This window comes from Cetorhinus maximus, chromosome 27 (genome assembly GCF_964194155.1).
Source record: "Cetorhinus maximus chromosome 27, sCetMax3.hap1.1, whole genome shotgun sequence".
Taxonomy (NCBI): Eukaryota; Metazoa; Chordata; class Chondrichthyes; order Lamniformes; family Cetorhinidae; genus Cetorhinus; species Cetorhinus maximus.
In genome coordinates this window covers 15,072,053-15,093,370 of record NC_135905.1, presented here as the reverse complement: position 1 = coordinate 15,093,370, position 21,318 = coordinate 15,072,053, and the positions used below count along the sequence as shown (strand labels likewise).

Genomic DNA, 21,318 nt, shown 5'->3' with positions numbered 1-21,318 from the left:
CCCTCAGGGCGCTCTGGATTTATTTGTCCTACCTTTCCCCTTCAGGGGAATATACCTTGACATCACCTCCAATATTGTTCAGCCACCGTCTCTTCTGCCAACATTTGATTCCAACTCACTCGACTCAGATGCATTCTCATCCCATCGAAGTTGGCTTTCCCCCATTTAATTATCCCTGCTCTGGATTGTTCTCTGTCCTTTTCCATGATTAACCTAAACCTTATGATACAATGGTCACTGTCGCTATAGGCTCTCCCATTGATATCTGATCCACTTTGGCCAAAAGTGCATGTCCTATCGTTGGACTGGAAACATACTGCTGTAGAAAATTATCTTGAACGCATTCCAGGAACTCTCGTCCCTCTTGTCCTTTTGTACTATTCCTATCCCAGTCTATATTTGGATAATTAAAAGACCCCATTATGATTACTCTATAACTCTTGCACCTCTCTGTAATTTCTTTGCAAATTTATTTCTCCACATCCCTTCCACTAGTTGGTGGTCTATATACTACACCAATCAATATTATTGTACACTTTCCCATTCTTTACCTCTAGCCAGGGAGATTCTGACCTTGACCCCTCTGGGACATCCTCCCTCTCCAGTATGATAATTCCATCTTTAACCAATATTGCCCACCCCCCTCCACAACTTTTCTTCCTTTCCTGTCTCTCCTAAACACCTTATACCAAGGAATATTTAATGCCCAGTCCTGTCCTTCTTTGAGCCAGGTCTCTGTTATAGCAATAATATCATAATTCCATTTGCCAACCTGTGCCTGCAGTTTACCAATCTTATTAACCATACTCCGTGCATTCTCATACATGCACATTAGCCCTGATTTAGGCGTTTTTACTTTCCCACTTATTCTGACCCCATCTAATGACTTAATGTTACCAACTCTAATTCTATCAAACTGTCCAAGTATTCTATCTACTTTGATGCAACTCTCTGATATATCCTTGTTATCAGTTGTTACTTCACTACTTCCCACTGCCCGTTTTTCTCCTCTGCAATCTGAATTTCCCCCCAGGTTCCCATCCCCCTGTCAATCTAGTTTAAACCCTCCCCAACAGCATTAGCAAGCCTCCCTGTGAGGACACTTGTCCCAGACGTGTTAAGGTGTAACCCGTCCTTCTTGTACAGATCCCATCTGCCCTGAACTGATCCCAATGCCTCAAAAGTATAAAGCCTTCCCTCCTACTCCATTTCTCCAACGTATTGAACTGCTCACTCTTCCTATTCTTATGTTCACCAACACGCGGCACTGGAATTAATCCTCAAATTATTGCTCTTGAGGTCCTGCTTTTTAATTTCCATCCTAACTCACTAAAATCTGCTTTCAGGACCTCATCCCTTTTCCTATCTATGTCATTGGTCCCAATATGAGAAACGGCCTCTGGCTGTTCACCCTCCCCCAAAAGAATGTCCTGCAGCCGCTCTGTGACATCCTTGACCCTGGCACCGGGGGGGGGGAACATACCGCAGAAACACGTGTCTGTTCCCCAAACTATGGAATCCCTACCACTATCCTCCTGCCCTCCTGTGCAGCTGTCACGGAATTAGCTCTTGCCACAGTCCCCTGAGGAACCCTCTCGCTCACCCATATCCAAAATGGAAAAGCGGTTAGAGAGGAAGATAGCCTCAGGGGATTCCTGCACTACCTGCCTGTTTCTCTTAAATTCTCTGGGGTTCACCCGTTCCCTCTCTGCCTGTGTACTTTTTAGCTGCGGTGTGACTACTCTCTACATGTGCTATCTACATAATCCTCAGCCTTGTGGATGCACCACAGTGACCCCAGCTGCCGCTCAAGCTCTGCAACTTGGAGCTCAAGTTTCTGCAGTTGGTGACATTCACTGCAGATCATTGAGGGCACTTTGTGCCTGCACGACTTCCCACATCCCACAGGATGCACATTCCACGTGGCTGAGCTGCACTGGCATACCTTATATATAAAGTGTTTACTACAGTATTTACTAATTTATTTTAATTATTATCTTCATTTAGAATAATTCGATTTACTGTGTTTATCTTAGTCGCGCCTGATCTTGCACTCATTTAACTCTCCGACTCTGCTTTCAATCTCGCTCCTTCTTGCGCTCTTTTAACTCCACTCTCAGTCTCACCCCTTCTTGTGCTCCTTTAACTCTCCAGCTCCGCTCCTGTGGAGGCAGATTATCATCTCCCTAGGACCTATGAGGGATGAAGACCTCACTGTGTATCTTTTTTTGTAAAATATATAGAGATATGCTCATTGCTCTCGCTAAAAAATTCAAACTGGACAAAGACCTAAGATGGCTGAATTTACATCTGTCTGTGATCCTGAATGAAAGAAGCTACCTTGCAGTATCGGGGAAACTCACGCATCATTATCCCTGAAGAGCCACTAATGACCCCTTGTGGGCTGCACAGACCAAGTTCAAAGAGAGCTATACAAAGGCCATCTGCATTTCATAACCCAGGCTGGCTCCAGGAGTCTGCTCGACTGCTAAGACAAAGGGCCCCCCAACCTTCCTTTCAATTCTTAATAGTTGCAACATTTAAAAATCTCGGGGACCCAGACAAGGGATGCATATCCTTTGTTAAAGACAGTTGGAGTCATGTCTTGTGTAACCAGTAATATTGCCTTGCTGAACTGCAAAGTCTCAGTCTGCTTTTTTATCATCTGACTAGCAGCCTCACAGACAAAGAGCTCTGGCCCAGGTTGGACACCTAACCCCATTTACACCGCTTCTGCTGGAAATTCTATACCATCGCTCGTAAGACGGATTCATCTCTGCATGGCTTTCTCATTGTGTGAAGTCAACACCAATGGAAAAGTGAATTATACAGCATTGGCTTTCAACCCGCTGACCTTTGTGAAGGAATACCTCATTGGACTGTGATTCTGGACCCTGGAACCCTTGTAAAACAATATTTCTTTTCTCTGTGGTCTCTGCATTGTAAGTCTTTCTTCTCTCTATCCCTCTTTTACTGTATGAATGCAAAAGAGGCAATTTTGTAAACCCCCCTTCCCCCCCCGTGTTTTTAGTGTGTGCACATAAACTAACCCCTTGAGTTCATCCTTTCTTGAGTTTGCTATTGGGTTATTAATAGAAATAACTGAGGGGTTGGGAAATATGCCACAGCTTATAAAGGGGAAATCAAATCAAAAACACCTTTCTGTTAGTGCTGTTTAAATTAACACCCCTCCTGTCTTCAAAGATTATTTATGTATTTTCTAAATGTTCATCAATTTGATCTTGGATTATTTATCCTAAGGGCCTGATTTTAACTCACTGAAAACTCATACAATTAGACAGAGTTAAACTTGGGCTTTGAGTGTCTGCCCACAACTGACTGTCTATGGTTAGCCAGTTTCCTGTCTCCTATTTGGAACAGTAGTGTAACATTGCCTGCCCTCAATTCCCACTGCAACTTGTATATCTAATGTATGGGGAACCTTGCCTTCTAAGAGCACATGAGCTAAGCTCCCAATGCAGTGTAGTACTGAAGGGATGCTGCACTGCCAGATATGCTGTCCTTCAGATGAAACCTTAAATTGAGGCTTTGTCTGCTGTCTGAGGTGAATGGATGTAAATGATCTCATGACATGATTCAAAGAAGAGGAGGGGAACTTTCCTGGTGGTCTGGCCAGTATTTATCTCTCAATTAACATCACTAAATAAAACTGATCTGTTTATTTCATTACTGTCTGTGAGACATTGTCAAAGGCTGCAGCTAGATTGAGGAGGATGAGGAGAGATGGTGCACTCTAGTCACTGTAACGGAGGATGTAATTTGTGACTTGGATGAGGGTTGTGTCAGTGCAGTGACGTGGGTGGAAACTCAATGAGGAAGATTCAAACATGTATTTGTAGGAAATGTGTGCATGGCTTTGGGAGGGCGATGCTCAAGAAACTTGGAGAGAAAAGAGAAACTGATGATGGATCGGTAGTTTGCAAAGACAGAGGGGGGAAAGGATGGGTTTAATTGAGAAGTGGAACAATGTTGATGGCTTTGATAGGGAAGGGTAGAGTACCTGAGGCGAGGGAACTATTTACAATGTCAGCTAGCACAGCGGCCAGGAAGGAAAGTTGCATGGTCAGCAGTATAGTGGAAGTGGAGTCAAAGGAGCAGAATGTGGGTCTGCTGGACAACAGGCAGGAGTGGCGATAGGAGAGAAACTAGAGAAAGAAGTATCAGGCAATGACCATCTCCTACAAGAGAGAATCTAACCATCGCTCCTTTACATTCAATGGCATTACCATCACTGAATCCCCCACTATCAACATCCGGGGTGGGGGGAGTTACCACTGACCAGAAACGAACTGGACTAGCCATATAAATACTGTGGCTACAAGAGCAGGTCAGAGGCTAGGAATCATGCGACGAATAATTCACCTCCTGACTCTCCAAAGCCTGTCCACAAGGCACAAGTCAGGAGTGTGATGGAATACTCCCCACTTGCCTGAATGAATGCAGCGCCTAGAATACTGAAGAAGTTGTACACCATCCAGGACAAAGCAGTCCACTTGATTGGCGCCACATCCACAAACATTCACTCCCTCCACCACCGATGCACAGTAGCAGCAGTGTGTGTACCATCTACAAGATGCACTGCAGGAATTCACCAAGGCTCCTTAGACAGCATCTTCCAAACCCACAACCACTACCACCTAGAAGGACAAGGGCAGCAGATAGATGGGAACACTGCCACCTGGAAGTTTTCCTCCAAGCCACTCACCATCCTGACTTGGAAATATATTGCCGTTCCTTCACTGTCGCTGGGTCAAAATCCTGGAACTCCCTTCCTAACAGCACTGTGGGTGTACCTACATCACAGGGATTGCAGCGGTTCAAGAAGGCAGCTCACCACCACCTTCTCAAATGCAACTAGGGATGGGCAATAAATGCTGGCCCAGCCAGCGAAGCCCACATCCTTAAAAAGGGGAAACAAAAAATCAAAGAGCTATAGGGAAAGGGCAAAGAAATTGAAAGATCCGTGCAATTAATCCAAAGAGCCAGGAAGGCATGATGGCCTTCCTGGGAAGCATAGCCTCTTTGTGATTCAAAGTGTCTCCAAAACAGCATTAGAAATTGGAGTTACTCTGCATTGCTGCCAGTTTTTCTGGAGTTTCCTGTTCCTTATTAAAAAGAAACTCAAACATTGTAGGGGGCAAGAGTCCCTTGCAGAGTCTCACTTAGGCTTGGAGCCGTACTCTAGACATAACAGGAATGAGTGACTAAATACCAATTAATGTGTGAAAACAATAATTTTATTAAACAATTATTAATGATAAAAGGAAAGAAAGGTAACTTTATTCAAAACAAAGGAAGAAAAAATTAAAAAGGAAGGAAGACAACTTTATTATAGCACAAATGGCACCCCAATTAGTCTGTTCAAGATGGTTCTCTAAAATAGTAAAACAGCAGGCGGATAGTTCCCCTTGTTACATACATCACCAAGTCTATGAACAACATTGCACAGGGATAGACTCTCCAGTCTGTCACTCCATCGATGTCCTTTCCTCCATTGTCTTCAGTGGTTGACTAATCCACTCCGGCTACATCCCTGAACACTGGACGCTGTACGCCTATAAGTCCAATTTCTGGCTCCATTCCAGCTTTCCGAGGCCACTATCCAAACTTTCTCAGAACAAGAGTCTGCCAACCATGAGTCCTTATCAAATTCTTTTCACAGGCACTGAGAGGTTTAAAGACTCTGCAGGACTAAGGCAGTTTGCACCTCTTTTTGATGGTGTCTTCCACCTGCCATTAACCAGGTTATATAGTTCATCAATCAAACTCCATCACCTTATTCCACACCATTGTTGACCAGCCCATGTGCAAGGCTATCCGTTGTCCTGGCATGTAGTTCACGGGTCATTGAATGCCGTAAGAACTGACTCCTGTTAGACAATAGAAAACAAATCGCAGGAAGAGAAATAAAACTAGTAGCTTAGACAAAACAACAACTGTGAACATGACCTGCTTTGACCAGAATGATAACAGAGCAAAGGAGTCCTTGGTGGGGGGAGGGGGAGGAAACAAATCCACAGTTATTATTGATTACATAATTCAATAATTACTTGACTTAGTCAATGCACAATCACACTTACTTTGTGGATCTCGATTTAAAACTAATTGAAGAGTCATCCGGACTCGAAACGTTAGCTGTGCTCCTCTCCGCAGATGCTGTCAGACCGGCTGAGATTTTCCAGGTATTTTTATTTTTGCTTTTGTTTTAAAAATTCAAGCTGGGTCCAGATGGAAACAATCTCCTGAAACTCAGATTCTCTCTCCACAGGATGCTGGCTGACCTGCTGAGTACTTCCAGCATTTTATAGCGGGTGGGAAAAGAGCTATTTGTGCAATTAGCCTTGTGCTAATGAAGATTAAAAGCAGGAATATTGAAAATACAGATTAGGTCAGTCGGCTTTACCTGGCCTGGCCTACAGGTGACTCCAGGCCCACAGCAATCTGGTTAACTCTTTAAAACAATGTCCTCTGAACAAGGGCAATTAGGGATGGGCAATAAATGCTGGCTTAGTCAGCGACGCCCAAACCCCATGAACAAATAAAAAAAGCACCTGTAAAGATAAAAGACAGGTTCATATTTTGGGCAGGACCTTTCTTCTGCACTTGAACATCCACTGCTGCAGGTGGCGGTGTACCTGGAGTCCGTGTGTCCGTGCTCGGCCGGGCTGGCTGTACCTCCCTTGCTGCAGGTGGCGCTGTGTCTGGAGTCCGGTGTCCGTGTTGTGCGGGGCTGGGCTGTACTTCCCTTGCTGCAGGTGGCGCTGTGCCTGGAGTCCTGTGTCCGTGTTGTGTGGGGCTGGCTGTACCTCCATTGCCGCAGGGGGCGCTGAGTCTGGAGTCCGGCTCCCCGCTGTATGGGGCTGACTGTGCCTCCATTGTTGCAGGGGGCGCTGTGCCTGGAGTCCGGTGTCCGTGTCGTGCGGGGCTGGCTGTACCTCCACCGCTCCAGGTGGCGCTGTTTCTGGAGCCGAACTTTGTGTTGTGCGGGGCTGCAGGGGGCGCTGTGCCTGGAGTCCGGTGTCCATGTCGTGCGGGGGGGGGGGCTGGCTGTACCTCCACCGCTGCAGGTGGCGCTGTGTCTGGAGCCGAGCTCTGTGTTGTGCGGGGCTGCAGGGGACGCTGTGTTATGCTGCCGTGTGCAGGAGCTGACGATGAAGCGCAGTTGGGCTTCCCCGGGCGTACATCTGACATAGGGGCTGGGCTTCGGCTTTGGCTTTAGCAGAAGAAGCGGAATCTGCTTCCTGACAGGGGAGCGGGTCTGTGGGGTAAGTAACAGCCGCCAAGAGTTTTTGAAGTAAGCAGCAGCGGGGCTGCTGTGATAGGCCCAGCTGTGGCGGGTATGAGCAGGGTTGCTGCCAGACCCAGACCTCCATCGCTGACTGGACTGATGAGCGCCTGAGCAACGCTTGTCTGTTAATTCACAAGCCGTGTTGTGGGAAACAGGTCAGTAAGAATATCTGCCCAATTAATTAAATTTCATATATCTGGCTGAAGGTCAATGAAACCTGACGCAGATAAATACTACACTGACTGGCAAACAAGTTTCAGGATCTGCTCCCATCTGATCTGGCTCCAGTCAGTAGATTGTTTTCTGGATCTGAATTGCTTCGTCCATCCAGCTATCTGATTGCTTGTGTACTTCAATTGTGTATTCTGTGAAGTGGCAGTTTTGTTCGTTATTGCTCCAAATGGAAAAATATAAATGATATGGAAGTTGTTGATGCAGCAAACTTGGATCAGACAGTTATGAATGATGATAGATGTAAATTAGTTTTTGGAAAGCTTGTTTTTTTTCTCCATTTGGATTGGATGGGCAGCGTCATTCACAAATATACTAAATTACATTATTTTATGTTTAAAAGTTTGTGTGTGGGGCTGTTAATGGGTTTAATTTGAGAGGGCAATTTCTCAAAATTAAAGATCAGTAATAGATCTGTAAGCATAGTGCGGAGAAGTGTAACATTGGCAAATTAGAGTGTGTAAGCTAACATTTTCCAGTGAAAGATGACACATTGTAGTGAAACTTTGTGACAAACATTTCATTGACTGAGTCTTCGTGACAGTTTAAAATTCATGTCCTAACAGATGACATAACTTGAAATTGGTAAACTCCCACATGGTCAAATCGAGGTACTATATTCTCTGTTCTTCCTGAGACTAAGGTTTACACTCAGCTGGAAGGATTCTGATATAGTTTACATCAAAATGTACAGGACAACTGCAGCCCATCTTGCTAATCCTGTAATTAGGAAATACTGATAGGTATCATGCCCATTTCAGATACTCATCCAGTTCTCTTGAATTATGCAGCCCGTCCTGTTGAAGCTTGCAGTGTTACGCTGTGAGGCTGATTGTAGCCAATCTCTGCCCCACTCTGGGCAGACCCACTTGTTCAAATAATGTAAGTGACCTGAAATCAGAAAGTGAGCTGCAGTCAGGGGTACATCTGTGGAAGGTGAAGCCACACTGCACTGACATTTACTCAATTTCTGCAAAGATTGAATATGTAAGCCATAATGCTCCATGGTTTGCATCTAAGTGGCCTACAGGGACAAAAAGCTTGAATGCTTTATAGAATGATTAGCTTTATGGTTGAAGGAACATTATTTCATTTCGCATTTAGAATTGCATTTTGTGTTACTAATCTCTCATTGAAAAAAAGGATTCAACAGCAGAGTTTAGCTTATGATTTTCCCAAGAGAACTGGTTTCATGATTCCTATCCATCTGCACACTGGCCATGATTCTTGGGCATTGGTGGGCTAACATCCTGATGAATATTTAGCAATGGTGTGGTTTTTTTTCCATTGCTTAAGTGATAATGACCTCATTGTGAGCTTCCTTATTCTGACTCATGGTTTTAAATCTTGTGATTTGTAAATGACATGCTGACTTCAGTCTCTTAATCATCACTCTCAGTGTGCTGTACTGGAATAGATTTGCCCTGTTGTCAGAACTAAAAGCAGCTCTTTACCCACACTAACCAGTGTTTACAAAAATGTTGTGAAGAACTTTTACGGCTTTGAAAAATAATATTTAGCATTTCCAGTTGTGTAGCAACCAACCAATCCTGTGTTGCTGGCAGCAGCCACTGATCTTAGTCACCATCAACAGTTGCTTCTGGAGGCATGCAGTGAAAGCCCTTTGCTTGTTGACTAGCTGTAGCTCTGGAGTAGTATAGGCAGTACCATATTAATAGTGAGTCAGCATGGACGCCTTCAGATGTGGCTGATCAGTTAAGAAATTAGTCCATTCCCACCCCGCCCCACACTAACCAGAGCTTTCTCCCTGTTGTCTTGCCTGAAATTGCGTCCAGAGATGTGCGTGTGATGTCACATGGAGTATGCAGAAAATAAATGGAGACTGCACAACATGTACTCCATATAATCAATTTAAACTCTGCAACCAAAGTAATCAGCTGGTGTAAATGAATGAACCATAAGACCATAAGACATAGGAGCAGAAATTAGACCATTCGGCCCATCGAGTCTGCTGCGCCATTCAACCATGGCTGATAAGTTTCTCAACCCCATTCTCCCGCCTTCTCCCCGTAACATGTGAAGTTTTCCTCATAATAATTCTAGTGCTATTACTGGGCATTACTAAAAGCAACAGCATCCTTCTAGGCTTCTAAAATAGTGAGCGCTGGTAAATGGAATGGCTACAACAGATGCATATTTTGCTTTATGCAAAACATGTATTAGAGCAAGAGAAGTCTTTTATATAACACTTATAGATATAAAAACAAATTGTTGTTTGGTAGTACAGAACTTGAGTATTGCTGAAAAAAGAGACGTGTCTAAGCTTAGACAAGTCTCTTTTTGCAGCAAAATAGAAACACCAGTACCTATAATTGCATTTTGTGCTTTTTTTTCTCATGTCATCGTTTGTCTGTAAATAGCCAATTGGAGGCAGATCCATATAGCAACTAATCAACTTGGATACTAATAACAGGGAACAGTAAAATAAGGAAAATGGGGGAATTAATGATTATGGGACCGATTCTGGATGCATGGTAATGTAAGAACTTAAAGAACAATGGTAGATCGTACCTATTCCACTGTTCAATATGATCATGGCTGATCCTCTGCCTCAACTCCATTTCCCTGCCTGCTCCCCATATCTCTTGATTCTCTGAAAGACCAAAATCTGCCTATAACAGCCTTAAATATATTCAACGATGGAGCATCCACAACCATCTGGGGTGGGGAATTCCAAAGGTTCACCACACTTGGAGTGCAGAAATTTCTCCTCATCCAATCCCTTATCCTGAGACTGTACCCTTGCATTCTAGATTCCCCAGCCAAGGAAGCAACCTCTCAGCATCTGCCTGATCAAGCTCCTTCAGAACCTTGGATGTTTCAATGAGATCACCTCTCATTCGACTAAACTCCAGAGATATAGACCTAATTTACTCGGTGTCTCATCACAGGACAACCCTCTCATTCCAGTGAACCTTCACTGTACCGTCTGCAGCTTTCTCAGACCTTGACTTTTTGCAGCACCTATATCAAATTTGTTACAAGTTACTATTTAATTTAACTGTGCCTTACGTTTTACTTTGTTGTGGTCTTGAGTTTTACTGACGTCCCAATTGATAGTGATTGTTTGATTGAAAGTAGCTGGATCAAATCGCTTTTGCTGTCCCCTCCCTCATACCCGCTCCACCTTAATTTCTTCCTATTTTCTTAGTGTTAAAAATGGGATGTATCTCGAATATAAATAGGATATTAGACATTTTTTACTTAATTCATGAGGGCTGATGCCCAGCCTTGGGGGAATTTGCTTGCAGCAATTAGAATGTAACCTTTAATGGGGACAAAATTATCATTTACTCCAGTGCACTTTTGTCCTTGTCTCCTCCTTAGATAAAACATTACCTTCCTTCTATTCCTTTAAGCCAGTTCTCATACTTTAATATTTTGATTTGAATAGTCACTCTTAGAAAATTACACTGTTTAGCCATAAAATAATTTTTATAATAAGTGGAAATGCAAGCATGCCTTGTAAGCTATCCTACAGAATTATCGGAGGCTAAGGTATAAATATTGAGGTTGTGTGTCGTATTATTTCCAAAGATCTGCCACAATTATGTGACAGTTCAGCTGTTCCAGTAGCTATTGGGCAGACAGTGTCCTATTCAGCTCCCTGAGTTAGCATCTTTGAGACATTTTCTGGGAAGTTCAGACATTACCTGTAACATCCTGTGGATATTTTGGGAGCTTGATGCAAGCAGGAGAAATACATGTTTGTTTGCTAGGTGAACTTAAAACAATTAGAAAGTATGAGTCGCATTGGTTTGACCCAATTCACCAGTTACTTAGAGCTATCAGAGACAAGGTCTAAACTTAGCAAGGCCCTCTCCCCTCACATAAAATAAGAGTCAAGTTTTTCATTAATGTTTTAGTGCAGTAGATGTGATTGATTTTCTATATTCCAAGATGCAGGAGCTGGACCCTGTGTATCTGGTTGCCCTTTGCTACTGTTTACTTATCTAATTACTATAAATAACATTAATATGTTAATCTGTTTGGTAGTTTAATAGCCTTGGCTGCAAGTTAATTTGGTCACTTTTTCGAAGACCAGAGATTCACGTAAACCAAAATACAGTGCGTTTTAAAAAAATTCCCAAATGTACTCTGACCCAGATATTGAGCATGTAAAGCTTACTTTCTGGGTATGTAGTGAGTGAGGGCTCACACACAGATATGGCCTCTGCTCCTGATCATGAGGAAGCAACAAAGGTAAAAGGCCAATAAACTCTTGTACGAATGACTACTTACAGTACTCCTTACTCAGTCTGTTAATAAGACTTTGTCATGCACATTGTTTACATCTTTAGAATGTCCCCCCTGCCCTGTCAGCTGAACAAGCTTTCCCAGCTGGTCTTCAAGGCAAGAGTCTGATAGATTTCACTGACTCTAATAGCTTCACGGGATAAATGATATTCTAGAATGTTTATTAAGGCCAAAGGTGCTGAGAAATTCCGCTTGTGCAATTTGTTTTGTGGAATAGAAAAAATGTTATTTCTTGCTTTTGTTTAGTTGAATTTATGGAGGTAGAAGTTAGCTTTTAGGAGAGATTAGAATATTACGTGTTCCAGGGACTTGGGAGCAGATTGCTAATTGTTGTTGAGATTTGTTGGCATATGCTTTAACAATGCCTTGAATGTCCTGGGCAGTGCAATGATTGTACTGTATTCCACTTTCAGCTGTAGTTGAGAGTGGGATTGCAGCATACAGCACTGTAGGCTGCAGTGTAACATGAATAAGTGACGTGGTGTCCAATTACTCTTTTATTACGTTCCTGTGAAGCACCTTGGGCGTCAAAGGTGCTATAAAATACAGGTGGTTGTTCTGTGGAATTTTAAAATGTTTTTTGAAAATCTAAATACGCTGGTTCCTCTTTACCTATCCTGCTCGGTACAACCCGAAAAACCCTCTAACAGATGTGTCAAACATGATTTTCCTTTCATAAATCAATGTTGAGTCTGCCTAAACGTGTGATTTTGTAAGTGCCCTGTTACCCTAATAATAGATTCTAGCATTTTCCCTACTACTGATGTCAGACAAACTGCCTATAGTTAGTTCCCTATTTGCGCTCTCCCCACTTTCTTATGCCTGCCACCTTCAAATCCACGGGGTCCGTTATAAAATCTAGGGAATTCATGAAGAATGTATCCACCTTCTCTGAAGCCACCTCTTTTAAAACTCTAGGATGTAGGCCATCAGGTCCAGTGGATTTGTTGGGTTTTAGTTCCATTAATTTCTCCAGCACTATTCTTGCACTAGTACTAATTTCTTTAAATTCCTCATTCTCACACAACCCTTGGCCCCACTTTTCCTAGAATGTTTAAATGTTTGAGGGATTTGATGTTGTAACCAGCAGGATAAAGGGGAATTAATGGCTGTACAATAAGTATTTGGATTTTCACTGTGAAGACAGATACAAAGTATTAGTTTAATGTCTCAGCCATTATTCCCATTATAAATTATTTTGTTTCTCCCTATAAGGGACATGTTTACTTCTGCTGATCTGTTACTTTTTACTTACCATAGAAGCTATTACAATCTTTTTTGTGTCTCTTGCTAGTTTACTTTCACCTATTTCATTCCTGTCTATCGATTTCTTGGTCATGCTTTGTTAAATTCCCAAATTCCCTGAATCCTCAAGCTTACTACTCTTTAACTTCCCTTGGCTATAGTTTGACAGCTTTTTTCAATGAGGGTTTTTATTCTTTAATGGAATGTAGGTTCATTGAATTATTTCTTTAAATATTTGCCATTGCTTATCTATCATTGTATCTTTTAATCTAGCTTCCCAATCTACCATAACTAACTCCTGCCCCATACCTACATAGTTTACCTTCGTTTCGGACTTGGTTAAATCCATCTCTGTCTTGATATACATTTCTATCATGTTATGATCACTCTTCTTCAGAGGTTTCTTTATTTCTAGGTTATAAATGTAATTAATCCCCTCCAGTAATGCACAATACTAGATCTAAAATACCCTTTTCTCTAGTTGGTTCCCTGATGTACTCATCTAGAAAATTATTTTGAATTCATTTCATAATTGTAATTCACGCTATTGCTGAAAATTTGGTTTGCCCAGTTGATACGAAGATTAAAGTCCTCCATGTTTACTGTATTACACTTGATGTATGTATCTCTAATTTTCTGATTTATAAGTTGCCTGACACTAAAGTTACTTTTGGGATCCTATAGACTACTTCCACGAGTGCTTTCAGCCCCTCGTTTTTTAACTTCACCCAAATTGATTCTACATCTTGATTTACCACGGTAAGATGCCTTCTCTACTGTTTTTAACCCATCCTTTATTATCAGGGCTACCCTCCCCACTCCTATCTCTTCTAAAAATCAAGCATCTTGGAATATTTAGCTCCGAGCCATAGTCGTTCTGCAGTGATATCTCCAGAATGACTTTTAGAACAAACATATTTATTTTTATTGTGCTCTTAATTTATCTATTTTGTTGAGTGCATCTTGCATTCATGTATAGTTGTTTTAGCTTTAACTTTTTTCTAATTTCCTTCGATGTCACCTTAGACACTAATGCTCTATTACCTTTGTTACGCTTCCTGACCCACTCTGCTTATTTTTACCAAAGTTGTTAGTGTGTTCTGTAGCCTTGACATTTCTCTCACCAACTTTGAATTTCTCCTTTCCTGATTTCCTTGCCCCTACCCCTTCATTAGTTTATCTAGTTATTTGATTCACCAGGACATTGTTCCCATCCTGGTTTAAGTGGAGCCCATCCCAGCAGAACAGTCCTACCCCAAGACTGCGCTCAGTGCACCAGGAATTGAAACCTCTGCCTCCCACACAACTCTTTCAGCCACATTAATCTTTAACCCTAGGTCACTTTGCACGTGGTTTGGGCAACAATCCAGAGATGATTACCTGTGAGGTTATTTATTTTAATTTCAACCCTAGCTGCTCAAATTCTCAGCAAAACCCCAAGCCAAGTCCTACCCATGTCATTGGTTTCTACATAGGACATGAGAACTGCCTCCATCCCCTCCCACTCCAAATTTTTCTCCAACCGTGAGGTAACGTTCTTGATGCTGGCACCGGGCAGGCAACACCACCTTCGAAACTCCTAGTTGTGGCTGCAGAGCACCGTATCTATTCCCCTGACTGTGATGTGCCTCACCATATCAAATTCCTTTTCACTGCTTCCACTTATATGGCCTCTAGTTCTCCGTGGCCAGTTTTCTCATGCACCATGCAGACTTTGCCCTAATCCACGAAGGCGGCAAGAACCTTGTACCTGTTGAATAAGGGCAAATGCCAAGGCTATCCAACAGTTTCCTGAGGTTCCCTTAGTTACACCTAATGTCCCCGATCACTAACCTGACCTCCACCAGCATGTAACCCAAGGGGTGTGGCTGGCTGGCTCCTGACTCAATGTAACCAGGTAACTGTCCCCTTCTTTGCTGCCCTGCACACTGCACCTTGGAGTTTAGCTTGACAGATCTGAGCTGAAGTTCCTTGGGATACAGATCCTTACTGCGGATGTAGTTCTCTGGGATCATGCTGCTGTTTACAAACTCACTCATGCTGCATTTGTGGCACATCGCCTGCACTGCCATCCCTATCTAACCTTGTTTTATTTATTTAGTTAATTAAATTTCATGTATTTGATCAACTAGGCTTAAATTTTTAGATTTTTAAATAACTACTCAATGTAGTTTAAGTCATCGGTGGATTTACTATAAATATTTACCTGTAACTTACCGCCATGTTGTCACTTTGTGAATTTTCTTCCATGCCACTCATACATCTTTTTACCGCTTGGCCTCATCCTTTTCTCTAAATAGTCATAGATATTGAAATAAACTTTTCCCTCTTCCACTGCGCTTCCTTTTTATCGATATTGTGACTAAGCTGTGCACACTTTCACCAAGTCATCGAGGATCCACAAATAGAGAGGGAAATACCTTGCCTCTATTAATGCCAGAGCAAATAAAATGTGTTGCCACATAGTTCAGGCTTTTAGTATGTGGAGTGAAACAATGCTAGTGCAAATTTGCAGTATTCATACTCCTGATGTTTGTTCCGAGGTGGTTAGCTAATTTATCTCAAGCAAATTCTAACTCCTGCAGGAATGTGCTTGTTTCTCAAAATCTTGATGAATGTGGACATTGCACTTTTGGAATAGCAAAATTTTACTAACTGAACTTGAGGACACCTTCCAGAAATTTAAAAGCTGGATGCATTTATCTAGTTGAAGATTTTTTTATGGCTTTGGAACTACACTAACATCAAGCAGATGTTTGGAGTTAATTAAGTTGCAGTGAGCTCCTTCTTGGATTGATTGCATCCATTTTTCCCTAAGATAATTGTGACGAGAGACTGATATTCTTATCTGTTTTCAAGGTCCATCCATAATTGTTACAGAATTAGTGGAGCAGAAGGTGTGAGCTCAGTCACGGGGTTGGAGGAAGTTGCGGATGGTTCTGCTGGAAAAGCCGATATAGCCTTGGGTGTTCTGTGTATGAGACGAGAGATGTGAAGCTGAGTCCATCTGGTTTTTGCTGAAGAATGAGTCCTGCATTCTGAATATTTCCCAGTGCTTGCAGTAAATGTTTGGTTAAAGTGACTTGTGTTCATTGACCTTAATCAACATTGTACAGTTGTATTTTATCACTCTATTCAATGAAAATTGTTACAATCCAGTAGGTCGATCTGGGCCCTCTGCTGAAAGAACAAACACTGCTCTGACCTAGAGTTTAAATCTTGCCTGAACTGACATCCAGAGGTTGAGTTTTTGAGACCATTGGCCAAATATTGCTGCAGATTACTTGAGCTGTCATGAAATGCTTCACATTTTGAGAGTGAAAGAGAGGAGAAAAGTCCTGTACAGTATACTTTTTGTTTGCTAATTGTAGTGGTGGAGCAGTATGTATCCTGAACTCTGTCGGAACCTACTGGTCGTAGTATGAGACAGTGTAGGTGAGAAGAGATTGGAAATGGCAAAACATCAAGGTAACGTTTTTAAAAGGCATGTCCTTTAAAACAATGAAACACAGCTGTTTTATCCATAGATGGGCGTCCTAGTTTTGTTATTTGGCATATTAATAATATGCCATTACTCTCTGAATCACAAAAAAAAATCATACAGATACAATAAATAATTGGGAAGGAAAATGGAATGTCAGCCTTTATTGCAAGGGGGATGGGGTAAAAATAAGAAAGCCTTGCTACAACTGTACAGGACATTGGTGAAATCACACCTAGAGTACTTTTTGGTCTCCTTACTTATGGAGGGATATACATGCATAGGAAGCAGTTCAGAGAAGGTTCACTAGGCTAATTCCTGGGATTAAGAGGTTGTCTTATGAGGAAAGGTTGAGTAGGTTGGGCCTATACTTACTGGAGTTTAGAAGAATGAGAGATGATCTTATTGAAATATATAAGATTCTGAGAGGGCTTGACAGGGTAGACGCTGAGAGGATGTTTCTGGGAATCTAGAACTAGGGGTCATCTAATTGAGATTGAGATAAGGAGGAATTTCTTCTCGCAGAGGGCCATTAGTCTTTGGAACGCTCTTCCCCAGAGAGTAGTGGAGTTCGGGGTCATCGAATATATTAGTTGGACAGATTTTTCATCTACAGGGAGTGGAGGGTTATGGTTTGCAGGAAAGTGGAGTTAAGACCACAATCAGATCAGTCATGACCTTATTGTATGGTGGAGCAGGCTCAAAGGGCTGGCAAACCTACAGTTGCTCCTATTTCTGATGATCTGTTATTATCACTCAATTGCAGCCATTAAATATTTGTAGGGGTTAAAGTTCTTACTGTGCACAAAGTGTGAGAGACTTATATATGGTTTGGAAAGTTACGATAACTCTGTAATTAGAAAATATTTACTGATAAAGCCTGAAATATTCACCAGTTATGGGTCATTGTACAAATTTAACCCAACTTTGTATTGTGAAATCCTGAATACAAGGTCCGGGTTCGAAGTAGGCAGACTTTGGATAACAGTGCCAACATGGTAGATGTTGAGCTACAGGTTCAGAAATCACAAAGAATGGAGCTAATTAGGAGTGTTTTTATTGTAACTTTTAAAAATTATAGTCAATAGCAAGGGCTGCTGCCAGATTGCTGGTTCAGCTTTTTAAAAGTGATTTATAGTGATAAGAATCCTGCACATCTTGTGCCAACAGTATGTTATCAGTGAAACCTGACAAGTTCAGGTAAGTGACTTTTACCTCATGTATGCCTTTGTTGTACTGGCCCTACCAAGTTCTTCCTAATTACTGGGGGAATTCTGAGGGTTTCTCATAATGATAACAGTGCTTGTAGGTCATGGGTATTGATTTTGGCCACATCAAGCAAGTTCTAGCATTGCTGTTCCCTGCCAAATTCAGTCACTACTCCAGGATCATCCTGGAGAGTAAGGATAGCCCCTGACCTCTTTTCTCCATACATCTACCAAACATATGCTTGTCCCACCACCTTTGCATGCAAAGAGCTTGTGGACTTTTTTTTTGGTCACCAAGATTGAGACCATCTGTTCATTGCCTCTGCTGCAACTCTGCCACCCTTGTTCACTAAGGATGGTATATATCTCCTCGCTAACCTTAAGCCTTTGACTTTCTCTAGTTTCCTTCGTCCTCTTTCCTGGTGAGGGACCTCAGTTATGTAGATAGATTGGAGAAGCAGGAGTTGTTCTCCAGTCTAAGAGAAGGTTGAGAGGAGATTTGATAGAGGTATTCAAACCATGAAGGATCTGGTCAGAGTAGATAGGTAGAAATTGTTCCCATTGGTGGAAGGATTGAGAACCAGAGTAAGCTGCACAAAGGTGGCAGTGGAGACTGAGTGCTTAAATCCGGGAATTTGATAAGTTTTAAGGGTTGATCTCTTTTAAAATCTGGTCAAAATACTAGATTTGCATTTCGCATTCAGTAAATTGTAGGTTTTTTTTGGTGTTAAACAAGGTCATTGCTAGAGACAGCTGTGGTCCGTTAATTAGGTACCTAGTTTGCACTGGTTTCCTAGCCAGCAGTGGCTAACTCAGCTCACTGGAATTGGAACTAATATAAATACAGGAGGTTTCGCAGATGCACAAAGTAAGTTGCATGAAGGTGGCAGTGGAGACCAGGTGCTTAGCTGGGAAGTTGGTAAGTGAGGGAATTTAGCGCAGTGAGAAAGGAGGTGCTGATCTAGCCTTCACAAAAAGGAGTAGCCCAAGAGGGGCAGCCAGAGACAGCGAGAGCTGCGGCCCGGAGGCATTAATTAGTTGTATAGGTAGGCGAATGATGAGTTTTAAGTTTTGGGAGGTGTCAGCTGTGGCTCAGTTCATAGCACCCTCGCCTTTGAATCAGAGGGTTGTGGGTTCATGTCCCACTCCCGGAAACCAAGAAACTGTGATTGTACTCGAAAGAAGTTGCAATCTGTGACTGTTGATGAGTTTTAAGTTTTTCCCCCTCTAAAAAAGGGCAGTACTTTAAACTGGTACTGGGGAAATATAAGTATTATACTAAATTTATAGCATTACTCTGCATAATAACTCTGCATAATCATTCTCCTAAAATTGAAACCTAATTAGTTCAATAAAAACAAATTAAAGATGGAGGGGAGGTAATGTGTTGCAGCTGTAGCATATCAGAGGTGATGGACACCTGTCTGATCCATGGCAAGCACTTCTGCAGTAAGTCAGGCAGCCATTCAAGTGGGGGGAGCAAAAAGGAATGTACCTGTAGTCAGAGACAGTATAGTTAGGGGGAAAGATGCTTTTTTCTGTAACCAGGAGTGTGAGTCCTGAAGGCGGCATTGCCTGCCTGGTGCCAGGGTTAAGGACATCTCCTCAGGAGAACCTAGAGTGGGAGGGGAAGGATCCAGTTGTCATGGCCCATGTAAAACGATAAAGATAGGGCTAAGAAAGGTTCTGCTGAGAGAGTATGACCAGCTAGGGACAAAATTAAAAAGCAGAACCACAAAGATGATAATCTCGGGATTATTATATGAGCCACAAGCAAATTGGCCTAGGGGAAATAAGATCAGAGAGTTGAAGGCATGACTCAGATTGTTGTTGGAGAAATGGGTTTCGATTCATGGAGCACCATTACTGGGGAAAATGGAAGCTTTTACCTGACCCACGTTGGGGCAAGTGTATAAATCACAAATTAATCTCTGTGACCAGATTTGTGCCCCTGCTACAGCTCTGAAAAATCCTGAATCAAAGCTTTAAATGACATCCTCTGTAACCTTTGATGCAGTTGACCACACCATTCCCTTCCAATACCTACCCTCCATTGTGCAGCTGTGTAGGAGTGGCCTTGCTTCATTCCAAACTTGCCTATCCAATCATTGCCAGAGCATCTCTAGTGATGAGTCTCTTCTTGCCCCTGCACTGTTACCTCCAGAGTCCCTTAAGGATCTGTGTTTTGAGCCCACTTATTTCTCATCTCTACGTTAACCCTCCTAAAAGACCACCTCTTGGTCCAAGAATTTAGTCACCACCTCCTTTGGCTTGATATCCAGTTTTGCCTGATTACGCTTTATGAAGTGCCTTGGGATGTGTTTCTTCTACATTAAAGAACTTGTGTTTAGACAATACTTTTGGTTTCTCAGCATCAGTTTAGAAGTGCATTTTTTTTTGCGTTTGTCAATGTTTTTGGCTTTATCCACTCCTGTTATTTCAGCTGTTTGGTATACGTTATTCAGCACCAAACTGTACAAGGTATTTCGAATCCTGTATCCATATGCGCACACAAATCTCTGTTCTATGTATGATGTTTTGCTCTGGAGTGATGCAATCTGGAACTCCTGGTGTTTAGCCAGGTCTTATCATACCTAATTCAGTTCCCTGTCTTTTCAGAGCTATTGATGGCATGCTGAAACCACCCATGGCACTGTCAAGAATAGCAGATGTTCTGGTTTTCTGTTCATTATTCCTCTTACGACAAATATCACCAAACGCAAACAGACTGACAGGTCATTCATCTCCGTGCCTTTGCCTAATAACAGTCACTACATTATAAAAATAAATCGCTGTGGGAAGCAGTTTGACTAGAAAAGATGCAGTACTCTGCTTTGGTAAGTATTGCCATCAGCAGCAAGTCGGCAGGAATCATTTTGGTTAGAATTCTGAAGTTGCCACTTGTTATACTTAAATTTCTGTAATGGTCTGTAATGCCTCCGTTGTCTTTTATTAATCTTTGTGTTTCTCATCTTTATTTTCATTAGAAAATGCCCATTTCCTTATCAATTCTGCACTCCTTGTTCACATTTTACAATTGCAGCATGTATTAAATTAGGAATGTCAGGATATTACTGTAGTTTTTAGGGTTATCACAGATTCCAATTTTCATCTGATTAATGCAACGTAGAAATCTTGTTCCTTCACGATTCCTTCAAAAGTGTCAGTTAAACCAATTGTCTTCCACTTTGAGTTGTGGCATAGAGGGGAAAGTAAACTGACTGAAGGAGGAGTAACAGAGATAGAAGTGAAGGGAGTAGAAGAGAAAAACAAAAGCTGTGGAGGAGTAACTTGTGCCACAATTGACTGAAACATTCAGTCAAGAGTAGACTGTATAGAAATTAGTTCGATAATGCAATGAGATAGAACTGAAGAAGTGTCAGTTGCCTGTTGAGTGGATCCTAATGAGGTCAAAACATTCAGGAGGAAATATCAAAGTTTTTATTAAACGGTAGACGAGTACTTTCTAAAACCAAGGTAGCAAATGTTATATAATTTCACTGAGGACAATTAGCGCTACGAGGAGAACAGCATTACAGCACCTATGTAATGTAGGATGTCAGGAT

General features: G+C 42.0%; 1 protein-coding gene and 1 long non-coding RNA gene across 3 annotated transcripts in view; one reads left to right on the top strand and one right to left on the bottom strand.

The window, feature by feature from the left end:
* Positions 1 to 6,801: 6,801 nt before the first annotated feature.
* LOC144668598 (uncharacterized) lies at positions 6,802 to 7,201 on the bottom strand. The gene is made up of 2 exons (XR_013573522.1): positions 7,075 to 7,201; positions 6,802 to 6,956 (listed from the first exon to the last, which is right to left on the bottom strand). It is a non-coding gene; the product is annotated as an uncharacterized LOC144668598 (long non-coding RNA).
* samd8b (sterile alpha motif domain containing 8b) overlaps positions 7,141 to 21,318 on the top strand; it is a 46,281-nt gene continuing 32,103 nt past the window's right edge. Inside the window, exons 1-2 of one of the 2 annotated variants that reach the window (XM_078530774.1) lie at positions 7,271 to 7,281; positions 20,372 to 20,589. The gene's annotated coding sequence lies outside the window, so the exon portion shown is untranslated. Of the gene's footprint in view, positions 7,287 to 20,371; positions 20,590 to 21,318 lie in introns of both variants that reach the window. The other variant, XM_078530773.1, reaches the window with a different exon arrangement.